The 24705-nt window shown below is 43.1% G+C and overlaps 1 protein-coding gene across 2 annotated transcripts in view; it reads right to left on the reverse strand.

Moving 5' to 3' along the window:
• The window catches only part of CAMK1D (calcium/calmodulin dependent protein kinase ID), a 344198-nt gene that overhangs the window by 125984 nt on the left and 193509 nt on the right, over positions 1–24705 (reverse strand). The window lies entirely within an intron of this gene.

The raw sequence follows: 24705 nt of genomic DNA on the forward strand, positions 1-24705 counted from the left end.
TGAGAGCAAAGGCCTAGGTACTGAACAGAAGGAGAAGGAAATGGTCTAATTCTAGCCCCTTGAACTACCAATTAGGAATAGCTTCTGCTCAGAATGTAAAGCTTGGTGTTCCTTTAAAGCATTTGAGAGAAGAATCATTTCATTACTCTATGAGCTAATTAGCTCTTACCACAAGCTTTTTCTCTGAAATGACTGCTGTGCCATTTAAAAGCAAGCATTTAATGTGCAGATTCCCATGAACCCTTGAAAGCAGGGACACCATGTTACTCCCATTGTTTCCTAGCATAGAGCTGCTTGATAAATGTTTGCTGAATGAATACATGATACTTAAAGGTTGTTGCTACCACACAGCAAGAATCATTGTTTAGTTCAGGAAAACAGATGTGATTTTCCTAAGTGTGAGATGTCTTCCCCTCAAAAGAAGTTTCTAAGGTGGAACAAATATTATCTTCCCTTCGAGAAGATGAAAGAAGAGAACAAAACTAATTAACTAAGAGAGGCGATGCATTGCTTTGATTGCCTCAGCTCTTAGCAGTCAATGCAGTTATTTGCAGCAAATGAGAAGACAGATTATACCAAATTCACCTTTCACCAGATTCCTGTGCCGAGAACCTAATTATTTATTCGTTACCAGTAGTTTCTGCGGCCCCTGAGCAAAATAATATTAGCAACGTATCATATGAACCAAATAGACTATGCCACCAAGGAAACCACGAGAGGCTAACTGGGGACTGCCGAGATCTTAGAGGTTTGTGGAATTATCATTATCGAATACCTCTGAAAGAATATGACCAAAACCAGTATATAGTACATGGAGTTTCCCCTTTTTTCAAATTGAAAAATGTCACTGGAATCAATCACCTAGGCACAAATATTTTCTTTCAGTGGAGTTAATTTGGAAGTTAATTCAGAGCTTAGAGCTATGGGAACATGAAAGGAATGGGGTTATGTGCAGCATCACCAAATAAAATGCAGGGCACCCAGTTCCATTCAATTCTAGATAAACAGTGAATACTTTTAAAATATAAGTACGTCCCAAATAGCACATCGTTGTTTATCTGAAATGCAAATGTACCTGGGAGCTAGATGTGGCCACTCTGGGTACACGAATTACAGCGAGCCTCCGAACTGGGCTCAGGGGTTTGTACCTGCAGCCCCGGCTCCCCTCAGAGGTTTAGCCAAGAAGACAGTCTGAGCCCTGGAAGTGATTCAGCTGTATACAAGGAACCAACTACGTACAAAGCACTTGCCAGCCAAAGCAGGAGACTAATAAATTAAGACTAGAAATCCCTTCTTTGGATGCAGGGGATGGAGAAATTAAAGTCTATTTAACCTGCTATGAGTTCTCACAGTGGTTGAAATGATATTGCTACTGACTGTCCCTCTTAGCTGATGAATCAATCAAGCAAGCAATTGCCATTTCCTGACTTTCTTCTGCTCTGTGTCTGGGGGAACACAGGAAAGTAGAAAATAAGGTTTAGCCCTCAAAACTCTTATCACCTTGATGGAGAGACTCATGAAACAATTAGGGAAGAATGAAATGCCATCCTCTGCAAAAATGCTGTTAAATTCAGAGAAAGCCAGGCCCATGTGGTTCAGAATTATGGAGAAGGCCTCAAAAAATGATGGAGGCTGAGCTGATTGGGTAATGTGTGAAATAAGCACGTCAGAAATTTCAAAGAAATCCTAAAATGGCCTCTTAAATGTCTCTTAAGAAAAGCGGTGTAATTAACATGTAAACGGCAGAATGTGATGGAAGGAAGCGCTCTGACCTCCCACCACCCTTCTCAGGGACTGCATTCCACCCTCAGATTCTATAAAAACTGAACTTCAAATGGTAATACTACTTTAGTGATCTAGGTTATCTTCACAAAATGCCGGGTGACTATCCAGCCACCCATCTTCCAGGAGCCCACCATGTCCCAGGCCCAGTACCAGGAATCACAAGAGCCACATCTCGGCCCTCATGGAGGTCACACGCTGGGCATCGGCTGCAGCAATGACACTTCACAGGTGGTCCTTCTTATATTTGTCAGAAATTAGCCTCGTTATAATTAGTATCGACTCCCGGGAGCCACACAGAACCAGCTTACACCCTGTTCTCACATATCCTGCAACTATCCAAGGGATATAGTTTCCCTACTTCGCTTACTCTTCTTATCTCCCCAGCATGGTTTATGGTCCGCTCATCATGCCGCTGTCACTCTTGTTTGTTCAGACTACAGGACTCTGAAGTGAAAGTAATGATCCCAACATAAAATACAGAACCAAGAACAGGGTACTAAAAGCAGAGTAGAGCTATTAACCATCATGAGCTGAATACTATACTTTTGCAAATGAAGTCTAACTACAGGTTCATTGTTTTAGGCAGGTGCACAACCGTTGGCATATAGAGAATATAAACTCCATGGAGGTGGGGGGTTTTGACTGTTTGGTTCACTGCTGTCTCCCCAATGCTAAGGAAAGTGCACAGCAGGCAGTACTTTCAATACATATTTCCTGAAAGGATGAGCGGATGGATGAGAGGGAGAAGACAAAGGTCAGGGTCCATTAAATAATCAGATCGTTTTTACCTGAACTTCTACCGCACAAGACTTACTCTGGCTTGAGTTTCATGTCTTCACCTTAGCTTCATAAACTTCAGTCTTTTTGGGTTCCATGCAATGCTTCAGATGATCAGAAATATTCTGAAGTTTGATTCTCCCATCTATTTTATTTACTGCTCCTCTCAAATTTGGGCCATCTGCATATTTTGTTGGTACACATCCATCCCATACGTGTCCATCCAAATTCCTAGTTTGAGTCTTAAGTGGGAAAGTTATCTGCCAGAGCTCCATGGTACTCCACCAGAGAACCCCATCAAGGAAAACAAGACACTAATCAGCTGACTTCAATGGCTGTTGAGTTGCAAACCCAGCAGAACTATCGTCTAGCCCATGTTACATACTAAACGTAAGTGGACAATGTGATTCTTTGCTGAAATGGCATTCCTCAGTTTTGCACACCACATAATACTATCTGCAAGGGAAATGGGATGTTTGGGAAGATCTGTTCTTAGTAAACCCATGGGGACTCCTAGCAACCACTACAGTCTTAACTAAATAATTATAAGCCATCTGCTTATAATCATTCCAGAACTTTGCTGGGCATTGGAGTCAAACTTTCCTATCTACACATCTCATATTCTACCTTTTTTGTGTTTGGAAAATTTACCAACATCTCTTATATTGTTTTCTCAAACATTTCAACTGTGGCCCTTTTGTGATAAGTGCAGTTTCCTTGGTCTGCTGGCATGTAACACATCTAAATCGAGTGAACTAATTTTGTAACTTTCTTCAGGCCCCACTTACATAGATGCTTTATATATACCATTTATTGGGTGCTAACTGTGTGTCAAGACCATACTAAGTATTTTTAAGAATTTCATTTAATACAGCAACTCTACAAAGTGGCTATCGTTCTACCCATTTTTAAAAGACAAAAACTAAGATCCCAAGAGGCTAAGTGTTCCAAGGTCATACAACGGATAACTGAAATTGCTAAGATTCTCTCAAGCCCATGTTCAAGCAATCATGGTATAACTCCATTATTAGCTAACTTATAATGAGAATATTAAAGAACTTGTATAAGTTCAGAGTTATTTGTATAAAATTATAACACTGAAAGTCAAAGTATTAAATTTCATAACTAACAATATAATATCCACTTTTGGAGGGTGGGTAGAGATTCGTTGGCCTACCCTGCAATGTATTGGAAGTGCTCAGGGTATGTGGCTGTAAATATCCTGAAGGATGAAATCCCCCAGGTCAAAGTGAACCAGAGGCAGAGGTACTCAGAAGCAGGGGGAACAGTTAGGAGTCCAGAAATTATACCTGGGAAGAGCCTTTCACCAGCTTACATCTGCTGGTGTCATCCGAAGGGGGAATAAGGTGGACAGAAAAGAGGTGGGGAATCTTAGCTACAAGCCAATGGACAACCAAAGTTCTGCCAACCTTGCATAGCTAAATCCCAGTAGGTCTTTCCAAAACACAGCCAGGAGGACCTTCATACATACAGAATATTCATGCCCAAACAGCAAACCTTTCTAAAATGTGCATAATTCAAAGGAATAATGTCACTAAAAGCAACCTGGCGATGAAAAGAACCTCCCTTAATTTTGATCACTTATCTACCAGGTCCAAAGTAAACACTGGCTGGCACATCTCTGTACAGAGGATAAATGGTTTAGGTGGTAATCCACACTAAAATCTCCATAATCTCCAATAGTGGACAGAAGAGGTGGGCCCAGGCAGAGAGAGGGAGAGAAAAGCCAAATGGGAAAACAGCATGTAGGCACTGATGCAGACTTCTGCCTGCATGGTAACTGACAGCCACGCAAGAAAACCCCAGAACGAGCCAGGAAAACGTTTTAAAGTTAATTCATGCAAAAAACCATGCCAAATGCACAAGGAGGCCCCATTTCAAAGCCCCCGAGCTGGAGGGAACATCAGAATCCAAAGGACAGGCGTTCTGCTGAACACACACACTTCTATGAAACAACAGTGGTGTCATTTCCCCTTCTGCTTTAATTCTCCACAGTTTAAGGAGCCACAAATTTTGAACTCCATGTAAAACAAAGAAAATTAGAAAAACACAAAAGGGAAGAGAAAGTCCAACATATTTTGCTTTTTTTCATCCTATCACGGTTAACTGATCTGGAGCGGGGAAGAAGCCATGGCAGCATTTATAAGCATCAGGAGAATTATCAGAAGGAAAAGGCAAGAAAACACTTTTCCTTTGTGTGCTCATTGGCAAAGGTTGCCTCCTGCTCAAGTTAAGAGGCCCCAGGAGGGTAAGAGATGGACAGAAGTATAATTAGAAGTGGCAGACAGGAGACAAGGTCATTAGCAGCGAAGACAGAACAAAGCTGGTGGAGGAATGGACCTCGGCTCAGGGGCACAGGGGCGCAAGGCAGAAGTTATGTCAATGAGCCGTGACCAGCCTCCTATCCACCTCCGCCAAGCACTTGTGGGTTAACCGTCCAGTCTGGAAAAAGTTCTCTCTCGGGGAAACACAGTCCCTCTGAAGCAAAGACCATAAAGGACTAGATCTGTCACCACCTACCACTATTTTTTTCAAAACAGCCCAGAAACTTGAAATTTCATTCACACAAAAAAAGACACCGTGGTTCTCTGGCATGACAAGTGGCCTCAGAAATATTTGAAGAATATTCTGATGTCTTGGCAAACACTCTTACTTGTCTAAGTAAAGGCTATGTTTTCTTTTTCTGAAATAAACAAAATCATTTCCTCCTTTCTTGGGTCAGATTTTTTTTCCCTCCCATTATAAGCAGTACAGGAAAGCATGCTGAGAAAATCAGGATATTGTCAGTCACAAGGGAAAGTGATAGAGCTGAAATATTTGCCAGATGGTGTTTAAAATAATAATACCTTTCCTTTTTATAACTTAACAGGCGCGTCCACAGATGTTATCGCATTTCAGTCCCACAACCACTCTGCAAAGCAGGCATTATTATTCCTATCTTATAGACGATCGCTCCTAGTTTATAATCACTTAATTGTCCTCCCTTCCTCCCTCTGGTCTTGCTCTGTTTCTAGTCATGCTCCATGCTGTTTCCTGAGCCATCATTTGACAATACAGACTCGATCAAACGTCTTATCTTGAAATCCTTTGCTGGCTCCCCGTAGTCCGGAATAAAGGATAACGACCTGACATGACCTACAAGGTCCCACGTTGCTTGGTCCTCACCTGCCCGTTCCATCCTATCTTCCGCTGCCATTTCACACCAAACCTTTACTGGGCCCGGGCAGCTCTCGCACACCTGTGCCCACCTTCATTGACCGTATAGGTGTACTCGTCCCTCTCCTGTCTTCTCACTCACCGACTCATCCTCTGAGACCCATTCTCCATCACCTCCACTGAGATCCCCTTGCTATTCCTTACCTCCTGCAGGACTGATCCCCTCTCCTCTGGGCAACCCCACTCCTTTTATCACCGTGTTGTACACACTGCATTGCAGCCATCTGTTTGTATGCATATGTGTGTACATATGCAAATGGTTTTAGATGCAGAGACTAAAAGTCTAGAAGGATACATGTCAAACTGGTAACTAGTACCTCAAAACGGGTGCTAGGATGGGAGGAACGTTTTTACCTTCTATTTTTTTTTAACAGAGTTTCTTCATGTGAACCATAGAACAGAGAAAAATGATTCGAGTGACTATTTTCTCAATGCTCGCAAGGACAGCACCATACTGATTGCATGGGAGAGAAAGTTAATTCAGTATATACAATGAATGCCTTAGGGCATTAGAGCCTGATTCTCTCACTGAAGCCAAGTACAGAAAGGCTGATGGACTGTTGTTTTGCCAGACTTTTACAAAGAGGTACTTTTTAAAAGATTCTTGACCAAAATAACCAACACCTGATTCAGCAAAATGTATCCATAATGCTGGACACAAGAGACATAAACTGATTAGTTTAACTGCTCAAGCAATCAAGAGATGGATAGGTTGGGTCTCAGCTGTGATGAATCTAAATGCAAGATTTTGGACAAGTCATTAACTACTTTGACTTGATTTCCTCATTTGTTAAATGAACATTAAATTACGAGGCCTCATTATCTATATAGAGACACATATATCCATGTGTAGAGGTAAAAATGTTATACATATACACATATATGTATCACATCACATATAGAGAGAGATCTTGTCTGTTTAGAATATAGGCTACTCCAGGGAAGACCAGAATTCAAAATCCAAAGTGTCAGATAATTTTTCTTTGCTGCCAGCAGATGGAGCTGTAATCAATAGGAAACTAAGGAGCAAAAGACAGGTACCTAAATCAACTACATCTTAAGCATGCAAGCCAGTTTTGTTGCTTAAGGCTTAAGCACCACATGTCATATTCTCTGTGAAATGAGTTTTGCGTTGAATCCTTAAAAACAAACAAACAAACAACAAAATTAAAACCCTGGGCACAGCTGATGATAGTTTCAAAAAAGCATCTCAGGCATCCTTAGTGCAACGCAGGGTGCACGGGGTGGAGAACTGGCCAGCATTTGTACGTAAGGAGGCAGGGCTGGAGCCTGGGATGGTACCATGGGAGGGGCACCAACAAGGCTGGCTCCATCTCTAAGGGACCGTATGTCGGTCACATCACTTTCCAGAGTCTTAAGTTTCCTCATCGAGAAATTACCCAGTCAAACAGGATACTCCCTCAGGTCCTTTCCAACTCTAGCAATCGATGAATCTAAAATTATAATGAGGCAAGTATCCTGAGGTGTATATGATCCCACAGCGCTTGATTCTTAGCCAACATTTAGTCTTCTCCAGGATGCTGCCTGCTACACAGAAACCTGGATTACAACTCATGCTTCAAAAGGCTCTTCTTCTGCGTGGGTTAAGTCTGTCAGTTAGGCATGAAATAGAATTTCTTGAGATAAGAATCCATTTTCATGGAAAAGACCTTTTCCCTATCCCATAGTCAGCCTTTACAATGCCCTGAGCAGACAGAAAAACGATCAAGTGATTTGTTCCATGTCTGGAACAGCTCCAGAAGTTCCAACCAAGGCCTGGTTGTCTTCAGCTCAAAAGAGAAGTAGGTTAGGTCCAAATCAGTGTGAAAACCCCAGTGCTTAGCACGGACCAGCACTCAGTGGACGTTGTGGAAGAATGAATCAATGAATTAACAATTAACTCAGGCCTTCCTGAAGTCTTGTGGACCAGAGACACGCAAAAGCTGGACACCTGAATCAAAAAAGACTAGAAGATTTGACTTTATTTCTTTCCTCCTCCTATGACCACTCGTGATAAATTACCAGTGGGTCTCAAAACTGGCTGCATGTTAGAATTACCTGCGGAGTTTTCACATAGACTGATACCTGGTCCATCCCTGGAGATAACGATTTAATTAGCCTGAGATGTGGCCGAGGCATCAGAATTTTTTTAAAAAAAATCCAAGTGATTCAAATACAAAGTCTGATATGCACCAGTAAGTGACTGAGTTAGTGACAGCCTTAGGTGGCGAAAAGGGATTCACCTTTAAATACCTGGCTGAGCACATTTCCTTCACAATCGATCTGATTTAAAGGTAAGATGCAGGTTGTCCTGAAGATAAAAGTTCAAGACTACTTGGCCAACATAATAGTCCTCTCAGAAAAAGAATATGAAAAATTAACAAATTTCAACTGGTTACCTGCAATGTTTCTAATATTTCTTAGTAAGGCTTTGAAACACTAACACATTTAAGAGAATGTTGTGATTTCCTTCTGTGGGGTTTTTGGTAACTTGCTGTGGAAGGGTAATATACACTTCTCTGGATGTTTTAACATGAGAATAGGTGCCTTGGAGTCTTGGAGGAAAGAAGGCACTCACCTGTCTGGGAACAGAGATGAAGTCTGGTGACTTTTATTGACTAGTTCCACTGATGTGCAAATCCAGCCTCCAAAGGCACCTTAGAAGGGGAATCTCAGAGAGCTTGTTCCAGGTTCACGGCAGGTCATCACAAGGCAGATTTAGAAGCCATGCCTACGCAGAACACTGCTGACGACAGACAACCAGGTGCCAACGGCCTGGTTCATCACACACACACCCTGTGCCCCCGACTGAAGATGCTGGGCTTGAATGCAAAATGCATCCTAGAGGCTTCCAGCTCTGAACACGTGCACTCACGTGAGTATAAGGGAAAGGGGACCAAAATAATGCACTGGAATTCTGGGGAAAAGCATCATTTCCTTTTCCTTTCCTGCCACAAAAGCCCTGTGCTTTTCCTGTGCCGATACCCACAGTGAGGTCCTGTATTTCACAACATGAATCCAGGGCTCTGCCAAGCCGGGAGGCGCCCAGAATGGCTCAGCAGCATCGCCCTGGCACCGGCACAGCCCTCACACTGACCCAGAGACCCGGGGAAGGTGCAGCGCTGCTGCCTGCGCTTCCTCTAGACAACAAGGATCGGGGCCAGGTGAGCACGATCTGGGGCAGCTCACTGAATCTGCTGGAATATTAGGCCATTTCTTGGCAAAGTGAGAGGCAAATTATTATTATTTTTTTAAAAGATGAAAAAGAGTAAGAAGGAAAAACAGAGATGAAGAGAAGTCTGCTTCGGACGACTGTCTCCCACCAGCTCCGTTTCAGACTTAGGAGGATGGAACTTGCACTGTACAATGTTCCCTGCTGTTGGAGGAACATGCCCATGTTTGGAGGTAGCGGCACCGAATTGAGCATTCCTTTGCTTTTTTGCATCAGTAACTGACACCGTGACACAGCCCGCTGGGGTCAGTCACAGGCTTTAGAAAATCAAGTGCATTCAACAGAAGAAACCAGTGTTCAAGCACTTACATGGTGGGGATTCATAAGGGTATCTGTGTTCGGTAGTGTTCTTTACATATATTGTATACGTAACTGAAAAAAAACACAGAGATAATCTCTTTGAGGGTGCAATAAGGGCAACTCTGTATTCTTTCTTGAGAAACCAAGAGCGAGTTTCTTCAAATCTGAGATTAGATTCATGATTAGAAACAACAGCATGTTTTGCTTTGTCGGTAATTTTTTTCAGGAGGATGTGTATATAGGCATCGCCCCTCCAAACCACGGTTTTATGGCCGATGGGTGTGAAATGCTGAGGCAGTTCTGAGTTTATGGTTTTATGATGTCCTGCTAATAAAAGAGGATGATAACCCAGGGGGCTGAGCGCCAGCGCTGTGAGCACGCTCTCAGGAAGGCTACTGCCCACAGCTGGTAGCTCGGAAACACGTGCTATTCGCCCAACTGCCTATTCAGAGTTTAGAAGGGAATCAGAAGAGAAACTGTGCTGAGAGGGATAAGGGGATGGCAGCAGTCCAGCTACACAGACTGTCCCTGACGATGACACGAGGGCAGCTGGGGAGGGGACAGTGGTAACCCCTATGCTCCCGTGCTCAGGTGGAGACATGGATGTGCCCTGGCGGTGGCCACAGTCTGAAGCCAAAGGTGGAGGAGGCAGGCCAGGCTGAGAGCACAGACAGCTCGCCTGGTGCTGTCTGGGTGACTGTGTTTCTCGGCAAAGGCATGGAGATTTTTTCCTCCAAATTTCACAGCACGTTAGTCCAATGGCCGGACTTCACTGAGGTCACTTTGGACTCATGCTTTCCAATCTGGTTTCCCCCAAATCCTCCCAGGTCTCGCTAGTATTTTAGAAACCATCATGAAACACAACTTCTATCTGTTAGACCCACCTCTAACAGATACCAAATGTGAACACAGGGCAAACTGCCAACACGTTCACTTGGGCTCCCCTTGACAGCACTTGTAATAAATAAAGTTATAAAATTGAACCTAAAGGAATATATATTATGTATATGCATGACTGGGACATTGTGCTGCACACCAGAGATCGACACACTGTAACTGATTGTACTTCAATCAATCAATCAATCAAACCTATACATTTACGCTGATAAAATACTACATTTCTTATCTGTTTGTGTACGGGGGCTTTATATGTATAAGAACTTATTTTTAAAAGGGTTCTGCTACTAAAGAAAAGAAATAAAATATAGGAAAAAGGAAACCAGTGCAATAAATAATTTAAAAGTGAATTTAAAAGTTTCTTCCCTACTCTAGAGGAGACTAGCATTATGCATGTATTTCAGATACAAAGGGAAGACGTGTCCTCAGAAAGTTATTCCCTAAGATGCTAATGTTCCTTTTCTTCCTGAATCTTTAGCCTCTTTAGAATTTTTTCTTTTAAGTTATGTTAAAATCAGAAAGAAGCCAACAATGTTACAACATGTTGAGACAGGGAAGGGAATGAGGAGAAACATGCACACACGTATACACATACACATATGCATGTATACACACATGCACACACATGCACGTACACACACCTACATACAATTTGGGGACCCCCTCCTTAGGCCCAGTCTAAAGTCACATAGCGCTGGGTGCACTGTGTTGGAGCTGCCATTTCCCCAGAGGCGCGGGGGGGGGTGGTGGCAGCCAGCACCGTGGCACACACTCTGCGGGGAGAGAGCCTGGCAGAATGATTTATCTCAGGGAAAGGATGCCAAGAACATTTGAGGGGTAAAGAAACAGAAAAAGGGCCTGGGTGGAGGAAGGTGCAAAGCGGAGCCTCTTGCAAAGCACACCGCAAACTGCGTCAGGATGATTTCCAGTCTGGGGCAGCCGAAGCCCCGGTGTGGACGTGCGCTGCTGGATTTAGGAGCCTTGCGGGGGGCAAACGCTAGCATGGGAATGAAGCCTGGCAGTTCTAGGATCTTGCAATAAGGAGTCAGATGAACCATCTGGTAGTTTTTCCTCTTCCATCTTTTTTTCTCTCTATCTTTTTTCTTAGGGGTGGGGGGTGAGAGATGGGGCTGGTGGTGGACCAAGCATCTGAAGGTCTCACGTGGTTTGATGGCAAATAAGCACATAGAAGCTCGGTTTACAAAGACAGCCCAGCAGATGTCACAATGAATGCCGCCCAAGAACGCCCCCGGGGCACCACGGACTAAAGCGGGTGGGGGAGCAGGGGAAGGGACGGAAAGCACAACCTCTTACTGTCCCCGACGCTCCTCTTCCAAGTTCACTGCCTACAGGAACCCTCAGAGGAGCATCAGGGCACATTATTTTCAGGAGGCTGGTGTAAAACTCACAGACATAGACTTCATCAAACATCGAGAGAGGGAGTCCCTATGAGTGCCAGACCTGAGGCCAAGCAGTGGGGACAGAAAGATAAATAAAACACAGTCCCTGAAACCAGGCGGCTCCCCGGCCAGTGTGGGAAGCCAGATGTGAGGGTAAACATCCTGATACGGCACCACCAGCCTCCTGCCAGGGAGCCAGAGCCCGGGCGATGGAAGCGATGGAAGCGCAGCTGCTCCCACATCTTCCTCTGCCCAGGCCCTTGGCAGGGCTGCACCCCGGGAGCTGACATGCGCTCTGGGTGTTGGCAGGTTTGCCAGGCATGGAAAGACAAGGAAAAGAGCTCGCTAGAGAGAGGGAACGGCATGTGCAAAGACTCAGAACAGTGGGGTGCACTGTGCCGGAACGGAGGGATACTCAGGTAGATGGGGAGTGTGGGAGAGAAGTCCATGAAGGCAGATGAGGCCCTATTATAAGAGGCCTGCTTGCCAAGTTCAGTGGAGGAGGTCTTATGCTAAAGGCACTAGGGAGCAATAAGCGAGGGTCAACCTCTGGCTCTGAAAAAGTAAATGTAGTGTTTTGTTTGGCAGGAAAATTTAAACATAGCCAATATTTTATAAATGGAGTATAAATGAAGATTATGAATTGATATGTTGTATGCCTGAAATATATATTATTGTAAATCAACAGACCTCACTTTAAAAAAAAAAAAGAGCAATACCAAAACGTAATTAATTAATTAAGCCACGTGAAGGAGTTCCTTATAAGCCATGCCTGAAATCCTAACCCTCTCTCCGGCCGATGGGGGAACTTTAAACGTGAAATTTCACTTTACTCCACGTTTAATTTCCCAAGTGGAAGGTTCATACAAACTTTTCTCTTTTCATCATAAACAAATAGAAAAAGTCAATTTGACCAGAGTGCACAAGTCTGGATTTCTTTGGGGGACCAAGGTCAATGCAGGCACTCTTACTAGGGAGTGATGGAAAGGCTGGAAAGTGATGGAAATGTCAAGTTCATGACTCTTTTCGCTGATAAGTTTTTTTTTCCCCTAAAGGAAAAGGGAATTGTGAGAAAGAAAACAACGTCTGTCATGATCTAGGGTTTTGTTCTCTGGAGTCTTCCTCCATCTCTAGAATCGGGTTACCACAGACTATTGCTTGTCTTCAGAAACTAGTGTAGATGTTGGAAAGACCTTTTCCTCTTCATCAACCAACCAACACTTGGAACAAAGTGGCAGCTACTTGATAGCATTTCTGATAATGGAGAGACATATCTGAAGTTTCCATGGGCTCCAATACACAGCCTTTCATCCTTTTAGAGACGTATTTATCTGCCCTTTTCTTCTTCTTAACTGTTATTCAAACTTGGTACCCAATCATAACAGAGTGAACGTCAAGGCGGTGGACCAGCCGCCTCTCTGTCTCAGTAGGAGCTCAGACTTGGCCAAGCACAGATTCTAAGAAATACAGAATAGGCACAGGGTCTCTCAGTGGACACTGGCCCCTCACCTCCAGATACACAGGACAAGACTCTGCAGTGGAGATTAAACACTGAAGTTTGTCCAGGAGAGCAGTATGGATGTCAGGATCGCCCTATATGGTACTTAAAGCATGCACATCTCCAGCTCTCACCCAGCCCCATGAAACCACCACCAGCGAGGCCCGTGGAGCCTGGGAACTGTGTATATTTTTTTAAAGTTTCTAGCAATTCTGATGATTAGCCAAATTTGGGAACCAAATGTTCTAGCCAGGCCTCCCTTTCCAGATGGGAAAATTAAGTGACCTCCGCACAGATGCTCAGCCAGTTTTGATGACTATGTCCTGGAGGATAATTTCTTTAGATTCTGTGAAGAAACAACTTTTGTTATAAATGAAGTTACAAATCAAAACAACAAACTCCAAGATAAAACAGGTTCTACCTCCTTTCAGGTTTGAATTTTGAATTTTGGGGGCTCCTTCCATGGTGGTGGCATGAGGAGGGTTTCTGGGGTCACAGTGGAGGGCATGCACTCTGGGTGGAACATCTTGGCCACGTGTCCCTGATCCTGCAGACACCTCACCCCGTGCAAAGGGCAAGGGACCACGCTGGAATCCGGTGAACCAGGGGCAACTTCTGCCTCGCTTCAGAATGCACCTGGCTGTGGAGAGCAGAACCTGCCCCAGAGGAAGTCAGCCTCCTTCCCTCTCCGCATATGCATATATTCATATATGTAAATATGTCCACATTTTCACAGAGATGGATTTCCTACTAAGCACTGCCATACAGAAACTTTTAAAGGAAACCGCTATATGTTTCTAAAGTACAATACAGCATGACAAAGGATAAAGAATTTCTAAAGTCTTAAAGCGATAATGTCCTACAATGCAGTTCGATTTCGATTTTTTTTTTCTTGTTCAGCTTCACACTTGTTTCAAGAACTGTCATTTACTTAGAGCTCTCAGTGTGCAGAACACTGGGCTGATCACATTTCATCTCAATAATTTATGTGAATAACTGAAAACACCAGGGGAGGGACCGATTATCCTTATTTTACAAGGAAGGGAATTAAGATTCAAGGGGATTAGGTAATTGGCCCCAAATTAGTTAAGTAGCACATCCTGAATTCAAACCCATGACTCTCTCATTCCTAAGCTCCGTATTTTCTGCGACAGCAACTGCCTTTGAAAGGAAAGGATGGATGTGTTCCTTCACATATCTTTAAGAAACTAAATTTTTCCAGAGAAAGAGAAGTCTTACTATTTCTGTAACATCATCACATTAGTTACATAACAAGATTTTTTTTTTCAAATTTCTGCCTTATCTGTTATGGTGGTCTGAGAGGGTTCTTGAGAGCTACAGAAGTCAGATAGAAAGAAGTTCTGAATATTCAAATAAAAGAATATTAAAAATTCTCACTGGTATTTCAGGAAATTACTATCCTAAGACCCTGGGGGAAAAAAATCTTTTAAAATCAATTACAAGAATGCTCGACACTTTAGAAATCATCCCCCATACTGAGACTTGAGTTTTTAATCTCGTTTCTGGGTGAAAAATAATAGAATCAACCAAAAAGTAAGTAATCCTTCTCATGGAAATGTGTTCTCTGGTGGGGACAGGTGTATCTCAAGTGGTAGAGTGCATGTTTAGCACACATGAGGTCCTGGGTTCAATCCCCTGCACCTCCTCTAAGAATAAAGCAAATAAACCTAATTATCTTCCTTCCCCCAAAAAAGGAATGTATTTTTTGTTTAGCAGAAGATCCTAAACAGAAGCTATGTACAATGTTTCAATCACTTATTAAAATTAAAAAAAAAAACTAGGCATGTATGAGAAAATAGAAATTCTTCAACTAGAATGAAAAAAATGTAAAAAGTCAGACAGCCTCTTGATGAAAATGGATAAATTAACTTTTACATTTCCTTGAGAACATTTACGACCTAGGCAGCATGTTTAGATGAACTGGTCATTTGTTATATTTTAGAAACTCAGATGGTGTGATGGATACCAGGTTGCCTCCCATTAGCCACACAACACTTTCCTTTGTGAAGTTCCTGAGTTTTCATTTGGGCCACATCACTCCCACACAGCTTGTGCTTTGGGGAAAGTTAACTCTACTCCTGGCTGTAAGATCATGGCATTTGGCTCAGACCTTGAATAAGGAAGCGATGAATCTAGAAGTTGCTGGCAGCCACCTTGTGACCACAAGGACCGAACTATCAGATGACACTGTGGAGAGGAGAGCAAAAAAACTGGTAGAAACAAAGGTCTTGATCTCAGAATCGTCTTACTGAATCAAACCAATTGTAAGCCAGCCCTATCTCTGGAGGGTGACATCCATCAGCCAACTTCCCTCCTTGACTGCTTAAGCCAATTTCCAATTTGATCTATGTTTTCTGTGGCTGATGATCAAGTGCATCCTAACTGATACAGATGGTCCAACAAGAAGTTCATATATTTCTAACTTATTCCGTAAGTGTGAACCAAAAACAAGAGTCTACTTCCTATCTAAGGTTTAGAAATAAACTTGAAAATGATTGCATTGCCTTAATAACAAATACGCCATTATTCATCCTGATTAAAAACAGCACGGGATAAATGGTTGCTTCAAATGGTCAAACAGAGTGTGGGAAAACGGTCACTGCTCCTCATAAGCATCATGAAAATGTGCATCCACTTAAAATGTGAAAAGAACAAGGCAGGCAGAGGAGGACACAAACTTTGGAATGATTTTGAGAGATCTGAGACACATGCTAAGGGTGAGAGGCTAAAAAAATGACAGCTTTGCAAAAGAAAAGGACTGGATTTAAACCATTTGTGAAGATTATCTAACCTTCACACCATCCCCCGCCCCGATTTCTGTGTATTCGAAATCCACCCCTAATGTAGGAAATTTCTACATGAGCGATTGGACACCTATTTCCACTTTCTTCAGAGATAAGGAAGAGACTCACTGAATGCAGCCTGGGAGGGATATTAACATGAAATTAAAATTAACTTGTAATGGCTTATGAAAAAATAATGAGGAAAGTCATTTCTCTGAGGAGTTCCACAAGATAGGAATCAGAGCTTGCGCTGCCGGTAAGGAAAATGTATAATTTAGTACAAACGGCCTGGAGCCCCTTCAGAATTGGAGAGACGCTACTCCTTGGAAGTTACTAAAATTCCAGGGGATGTGCCAAAGCTGGGATGGCTGGGACAAGCCAGGAACCCTGAGGAAAAGGTGAGGGAAGCCACGCACGAGGAAGCAACAACCAATAGGAAGCAAAGGCCAGCTGGCTTCCAAGAAGGAAGGTCATGGGGTTTCCAGCAATGGAGCAAATGTTCTGGGTAAGGAAGTATTAAATCTCATGTCCTGTTAAGATGCTGAGTGATCTGATTTGTCAGAAACATGAAAGAATGGAGCTTTGGTGTCAAAGGTTTGGTCATTTGGCACAACCCTCTGGTTTGACTTGTATTTATGTTCTGACTCACACTAATGGGAAAAAGAGACATTTGTTTTTGTTGGGAGAGTCAAAGAGGTAACCCTGTCCTGTTTTACTCAGGCAGCTCAAGTGGAAGAGACAAGTAGGTAAGAGGCCTGGGGGGCACGTCTACATCCCAACAAAGGCTAGGTTGCACAGACTGCATGAAACATCTGCATGCATCTTAGGAGAATAAATAAGCTACGCCTAGTTCTTATAGTTACGTGGAAAATAGAAAAGAAAAGAAACTTATGTAACTTATTCTTCTAAGACTACTTTTGACTTGTTAATTTTTTGTATAGTTTACTTCAAATATACTAGGAAAAACTCAAGTTTCCTTCATAGAAAATTCCCCGACATACACCTGAAACTAACATTGTAAATCAACTACACTTCAATAAAAAATAAGAAAAAAAGAGAACATTCCCCTACACTCACTGGAAAAGACTACAGAGCATTCTTCTACATTGTCAAGATCCAATCATAGCTGAAAATCCTAAAATAAACTAAAAAGAGTGGGTGGTAAAATTAAATTAAAGCATAAAAAATGAAAAAGAAAATAGTATTAGGGTAAATTTAATTTATTGAGTAATTTATTATTGGTAGAACTATTTTTGAATCTAGCTTCTGGCCATATGTAAATTTAATTAGTATACCTTCCATGTCTTCTTCCAAGCGATTTATTTTTCCAATATTGGAAAGAATATGTTCTGAGCCAGCCCTGGGGGAAGTCCCCGGAAATTTCCTTTCAGGGTTACATTTTCCACTGATCAGCAGCCTTTGGGCACGGCTGCTCAACTGATCGTCTGTCCATCTAAACGCAGTATTATTTAGTTTATCTTTCCCATCTCACCTACAAGGATATTCATTGATTCACTCAACAAACGTTTATTATGAACGCTTATTATGTGCCAGGTCCCACAAATACTGGGCTAAATGATTCTTCACCCTGGCCTTAAGAAAATCACTGTCTAATCCTCCACGGGCTGTTAAAAAAAAAAAAAAGAAAGAAAAAAGAAATCACAATACACTGTGTGTGTTAAGTCCAGCATCGCCAAGCACATGAGGGTTTACCCATGTCAGAAGTTTCCTGAAGTGATGATTCCTGCTTCCTTTCTGAATGCGTTCACAGCCCATCACTTTCACAGTATATGTTTTTGTTTTTTTTAATTAGAAAAAAAATTTTTAACTTCTTTTATTTTGAGGGGAGTTTTTTTGGTTTTGGTTTGGTTTTTTGTTTGTTTGTCTTGGGGGGGATTATTAGGTTTATTTATTTATTAGAATGGAGGTACTGGGGATTGAACCCATGACCTCATGCATGCCAGGCATGCACTCTACCACTGAGCTGTACCCTCCCCTTCATGGTATGTTTTAGCATCTATCCAGGATCAATTCAGTCCTTACAGTCATAGATTTACATGTTTCAATGATGTAAATATTTACTTATTTTTTTTAAGTCAAAATGGTTTCTCAAAACTATTTTAAGCCAAAGAATATCCACAATGATGGATACATTATTCTTTAAAATCAGTTTGGAAGAATTTACCTAGAATATGCAGTGCAGAGACTCTCAATCTTTCTCACATCACCACGTGGTGAAAAAACCATCATACTGGTAGAGCCCTGCAGTAAAGATGGACATAGGTGACTAATATCCTTTTTACCAATTACAAGGAGATGCAAATAGCCTGATTCCATCTCACAAAAAACAAAATTTTTATCTGTTTATCTATTTCTCTTATTCATGGTTTCCACAGAAAAAACAAAGTAGCACTTGCTCTCTGAAATTTTGTAGCTGATATGTCCAGCAGGCTTACGAATAATAAAATCCCCCAATAAGGCACAATGCCACGCATACAACCTGCATTTACTGAGAATCTAATATGTGGAAAGCTCTGTGCTAGCTTCTTGAGGCACCTCATGTGAGGCGGATAGAAGAATTCCTACTTGTACAGTGAAAGGATCTGGGAACAGAGAGGCACCCTAACCTGCCAAATATCCTGGAGCTAGGTTTTCCCGATTCTAAAATCCTTTTCCTTTCCACCACCCCAGCTGGCAAACCCTGTAACTTGGACAAAGCCTTGCCTAGCTGCATGGGGTGATGGCAAGCTGACAGCAAACAAAACCCCAAATCGGGAGAAACACTCTCTCGTGCAAAGCAAGTGAAAAGAGCTTTCTAGGAGTTGAATTTGTTGGGTCTAGGAACACAGATTCTTCCCAGGGAGAGGAGGAGTTGTTCTGCAGAATAATAATAAGGACATCTGTCGGTTTCTATCATCCAAAAGGGGAGTTTCACAGGACGTTCTATTACAGGTTTTCTTCCCTCTTGTTAAGTCCCAGAGATTGCGGAACTAGTGCTATCAGAAATCATCAATTATTTCAGCAGATCGACCAAGAGAGTTTTCATGTAAAATTCCAGGTGCGTAGAAGTCTCCAACCCGAACAGTGGGAACATGGATAGACTCTCCAAATAAAGAATACATAGCCACAAATCGTGGATTGTTAAATAATCATTCTTTCCAGAGAGCAGTGTAATGAGAAATACCTCGGGGCTGAGATGATCCAGTAATGGATGCAAAAGCATGCACATCGATGCAACTAAACAAATAATAAACAGATGGGCACTGGAAAACAAAATGTTAATTCTAAAGTAAATAAACATTAGATCTCCTTTATAACAAGTTTTCACATGAGTGTGTCCTGGAGAAAATGGGAGATGAAGACTCCGAGGTCTCCTGGGAGTGGGTGGATAAGCTGGATAATTAACCCTCAGAGCCCTTCCTGGTTCCAGTCTTATCTCTTGAAAAGCATTTTCTCCACATCTGTAAGGCAAAAAAGGGAGAGAGGATCCTCTCTCTGATACCAAAAGTCCTCTAGATCACAGTCATCTGAGTTAATTACCCCCTACAATTTAGCAGACAGATACTGAACATTTCATACATCGGGGGAAGGAGCTACATATTAGAGCCAAAGAGAGAGCCAGAAGGATGAGGTCCCAGTGCTTGTGAAGAGGATGGTTCAGAGAGGGTGAAGAAGGACAGTGGACAGAGAAGATCGTTTATGACTGCAACAAACAGTAGGAGGCAGGCGGGGAGGGGGGACAGTGATGGAGAAGACAGTGCCTGCAGAAGGCATCCCTGAGGATGCTTTTTCTACCACAGCAGAGGGAAGGTAGAGAACCTCGTCTTCCTCTCCCCCGCCCTTCTTCTGCATATACGGACTTGATGGTACAAAATGAGAGGTGGGCATGGAGGGCTGAGCTGCCAGTGTGGGGTGGCGTTCACCCCCTCCTTCATTAGACATTTACTGAGCTCTGACAATATTGCTTTGGATGAACCCTGCAGGTGGTCTGAGGGGTGTCCAGTGAGCAGGCTGTCCTGATGCCACGTGTTACGTGTTAACATGGGACTATGGGATCACGCCAGAGGGGAGCCTGGCCAGTTGTAGGGACTCAGAGAAGACTTCCTGATGGAAATGAATGTGGGAGATGATGGACAAGTAGAATTCACCCAAAGAATGTGGCATGGGGTAGGGGATAAGGGGATGGGTTCCCTCAGGCAGAGAGAAGAGTCTTTGCAAAAGGCCCGAGGTGGCAGAGAGCACAGGGCATGGTGACTAGCACAGAGTATGGAATGGTCGGATTATGAGGGGGCGGGGAGTGATGAGGATGGGGAAGGCTGGGTGGATGTGGTGCGATAAAGCCAAGAACAAGGGTTGGATCCTGGAGAGCAACCAAACAACCAGACTGGGAGTCTGGACTTTATCCAGATGGCATTGCAAAGCCATTCAAAGTAGATCTGAGGAGAGTCACAGATGACGGACTCAGATCCAAGAATGGGAAGAACTGAAACACTGGCTAGGATCCTGGTCTTCAACAATCTCCAGCTTTGTGATGAACTTCCAGTTAATCAATGAAGGAGGTGCTTGTGTGTGTGTGTGTGTGTGTGTGTGTGTGTGTGTGTGCGCGCGCGCGCACGCACGTGCACGCACAAAGGGGAGGAGGGAGAGGGAAAAACTGAGATGCAGGAGAGATGGAGAGAGAGACAGAAGAGGAAGGAGGGTGGCTCCTGCAAACACAGCAGCACCCTCTTCCCCACCCTGAGGTCCTTCTCACCACGAGCATCTCTGGATCCCCACCTACCACTCCCCACCATTCTTCTGCCTTTGGTCACTGGAGGCACAGGCTGGGAGGAGGGGTGGGACTGGGAAGGTGGGGAGGGGATATTATGAGGCTACGGGCGGGGGTGTTGGGTGGCCTTCCTCTACTCTCTAAGATTAGAAGCCTGCTTGTGCCTCTGTGATGTTTTCCTTCTTATTTGCATGTCAAACGAGAAGGAGCGAGTTTCTCCCTGTCTTGCACCACATGTTTCGTGTTTTCATCTGAGTGATACCCTTGGATATAGCACCGCAGCCTCACAAGGAGGAAAGGAGCCAAGGACACCTCACCACTCGTTCCTAACCGTGTTCTCTAACAGACTGTTTCTTCCAAGAATAAAATAGATGGCTAACATTTGTACCATTTTATGCAGCTGACTTGGTTCCACCCCCAACGAGGGACTTGTATGTCAGCAGGTCCAGTGGCAACAACATGAGGACCTTCTCTGGACTTTCTACAGTATTAACATCTCCACTATCTCCCTCTACACCCAGGCCAGCCAGTGATGAGACTAAGAAGGAAGCTTAGGTCATACGTCCATGTGTTTTTATAAAAGAAAGACACAAATGCCGTCACCAATGGGCGGGAAGGTAATGTAATCATGAGATTCACTTCCTCTTAGAGTTAAAAACCAATGGGTGATATTTTAGAGGGGAGAATATTCTAAATGGAGGTACATAGAGTCATTGAATTTTAGGGATCTGAGTCTCCAAATCCTCTTCAAAAAGGAAGTGTGGTTTTGATTTCCAGCTGTTTTTTTTTTTTTTTTTTCTGGATGCCTATTGTGCTGGTGCTCACGTGTGCTGATTAGGAAGATCTGAGCACCAAAGAAGCATGCCCAGTATTCTGGGAAAATGTGACCAGCGCTCTGCTCTGTGCTGAAACAGTGACTGACAGAAGGCAAGATGCCAGAATCAAAATTTTGAACTGAAAATCACTGTGGAACAGCAGAGAACACCTTGGCTTTGGAGGAAGCTGGGTTCAAAATGCTATTCCAACATCTATTGAGTATATAACGTTAAACAAAGTACTTGATCTGTTTTCTTATCAGTAAAAACAGAGAACAGGCACCGCACGATTTACTGCACGCGACTGAACTCTCCTTTTCTGTGCTTCACAGATGCTGCGTTGCTTTTTTGTTTTGTTTTGTTTTGTTTTTTACAAATAAGCTTTCTGATAACTTCATCAAGCAAGTCTTTCAGTGTCCCTTCCTCACTTGGCACTTGCTCATTTCATGTCTCTGTGTCACATTTTGGTAATTCTCAAAATATTTCCAATTTTTCATTGTTATTATTATATCTGTTATGATGATCTGTGATCTTTGATGTGATTATTGCAAAAAGATTGCAACTTGCAGAAGGCTCAGATGATGGCTAACATTTTTTAGCAATGACGTATTTTTAAGTTAAGGTATGTACTTCTTTTTAGACATAACACTACTGCACACTGAAGGGTCTATGGTACAGTGTTGACATAACTTTCATGTGCACTGGGAAATCAAGAAATTCACGTGACTTGGTTTATCGTGATACTCACTGTATGGCAGGGGGTCTGAAACCACACCTGCAATATCTCCAAGGTTATGTCTGTATGTAATATGCCCCTTATAGGATTATGGTGAGAATTAAATCAAATACAAATTTGATTACATATCGAATACACGTTATACATTTTATGTGTGTAAAATACCCAGTAACGGTGCCTTGGCTAAATAAAATACGCATACCGGCAAGAGAAGCTGCAAAACTCCACAGTCTTCTCAGAAAATGAAGAGTTCTGTGGATGGATGGCGGTGATGGTTGCACAACAGTGTAATGTAATTAATGCCACTGAATCGTACACTTAAAAATGGTTAAGATGGTAAATTTTATGTGTGTTTTACCACCATTAAAGAAAATTTGAAGGACAATTTGGAAAGTGTTTAAAATATCTGGGGAGAGAAACTCACAGAGATCAAGAGGGAGATTTCTTCCACTTTAAACTGGTTGGTTTTCTTTCCAGCCTAGGGCATTGCTTCTCATCACTGAAATAGGCATTTTAAGGAGTGAATTGTTGCTAATTAAAATGTTCAATGGAGCGTAATTTGAATACAAAATGACACACTGGGTTTTTATCATGAATCACATGGTTTAGAAGATGAGGAAGAGAGGAATTATTCATTATAAAATAAAAGCCTTTGTTCTGAAGATCACTACACCCACTTTTAACTTAGGTTTAACATTTATAAATAAAATCAGCTTTGTGCATTAAAATATAAAGGCTTCATTTCCAGTGATGATGGACATTTGCAGGACCATGTACCAACAGATCTGAAACATAGAAGGACCTCTTCCATCCCCAGGAAGGTCCTGGAGTCCTCTCCACCAAGGGTGCAAGTATCCTGCTCGCATCCCCAGACTGGAGCCCCGTGAGGGCAGGACCTCGTCCTGCTGCTCCTGCCGTGGGCTTGGGGAGCACTATGTAAACACTTGGTGAGTGAACACAACTTTATATTTAATCTACTCCAAGTTGTAAAGTCTGAACAGTTTTGCACTAATGCAGATGTTTCATTGATTATACGCATTAAAGCAAACAAACAACTGAGAGAGGCCATGAGATTCCTGAGAGAATAGAAAAGCAAACGTTTGTGCTGGGTCGGAAGTCGCAGGAGATGATGCTTCTTGGTGTTCTGCCAGCAAAACTAGATGCGCCGTGCCTGGGCGGTCCCGGAGCTGGGACAGCCCGCCTCTCGGTCCACAGTCTAGAGAGAGGCCCCCCAGCCCCCAAAGCCTCGCCCTCCCATCATCCTATCTCATATTCTTCACACCCTGTATCAACTTCTGAGACTACCTGGCTTGCTGTCTATGTCCTGTGCCCCTCCCTCTCCAGGATAAACCCCATCAAAGGGAGACTGTCTTGGTTACTATTGTATCCTCTCTCCTAGAACAGCAGGTGTCACGTGCCAAATGAGAAAATGAACCAATGAACAGCTGCACAAAACCAGTTCTCATCTCCTGCGCATATTGTCGCCCAAGCCCCACTGAACAAGGCCAGAATCCTGGCCACTGTCATCACCTCAAATTGTCTGGCTGATGTCACCGTGGGGTCCTACCCAGGGAACCTGAGATGCTGCCACTCAACAGCAGGGAAAATGACAGGGAATGAGCTGGTGGGAAGGACAATGACACCACACTCTAGTTGCAAGGACATGAAACACTGGCAAGAAGTCAAGAATCATGGTGATGCTGAATGGGGAGATGGAGCAGGTGGCTCTGGAGGGCCGGCCAGACTCTCTCCTGAACAGAATCTACAGAATGGCTCTATTTTCTTCACAGCGCGTGATCTGAATTGTCCCCTTTTCTAATGATAGGTCCTGAAGAATGACGGACAACGTCTGGACTTTTCAAGGCCATACTCAATCGATTGAAAACTTTTTTTTTTTAAACTAAGATTGACCACGCTCTTGCAAGTATCTAATCCCAGATCTGGTACCAAGTTCAACGGCAAATAATTTGCACACAGAAAAATCACTGTGAGAAGAGCGATATCTAGCTCCAAAGAATCTGCGCTGATCTCTGTAGACTTAATTTTGAAATAAAGTCTTGGCTGCAGCCTGAACACAATCCTCTACCTTGTTTTCATTTGTTTATGTTGTAAGATGATGAAATCATCAGGTCCCGGAAGGAATCCTGAGGGTTACAAGGCACGGTTTCTTCTCTCAAGGAGCTTTCCCTTTGATGGGGGCGTGCGGGACCCTACTTCACCCTCAATGATGCATCTTCTTGGTCCCTCTGTCCCTTGTCTGCTGATCCTGGATGACTCTACTGATTCTCACACTGAAAAGAGCTTTTATAAAATGCTATCTCGTGTCACGCAGGATGTGGATCAAATGTGATCTCAAATGAAGGGAGGTGTCAGGGGAGGCTTAGGGCACTAGGGTAAGCTTCACTGGTGAGATGAAGAAAGCAAATGTCACTGGGCAGGATGTGAAAAGACAAGAC

Source organism: Camelus dromedarius, chromosome 26 (genome assembly GCF_036321535.1).
Source record: "Camelus dromedarius isolate mCamDro1 chromosome 26, mCamDro1.pat, whole genome shotgun sequence".
NCBI classification, from domain to species: domain Eukaryota; kingdom Metazoa; phylum Chordata; class Mammalia; order Artiodactyla; family Camelidae; genus Camelus; species Camelus dromedarius.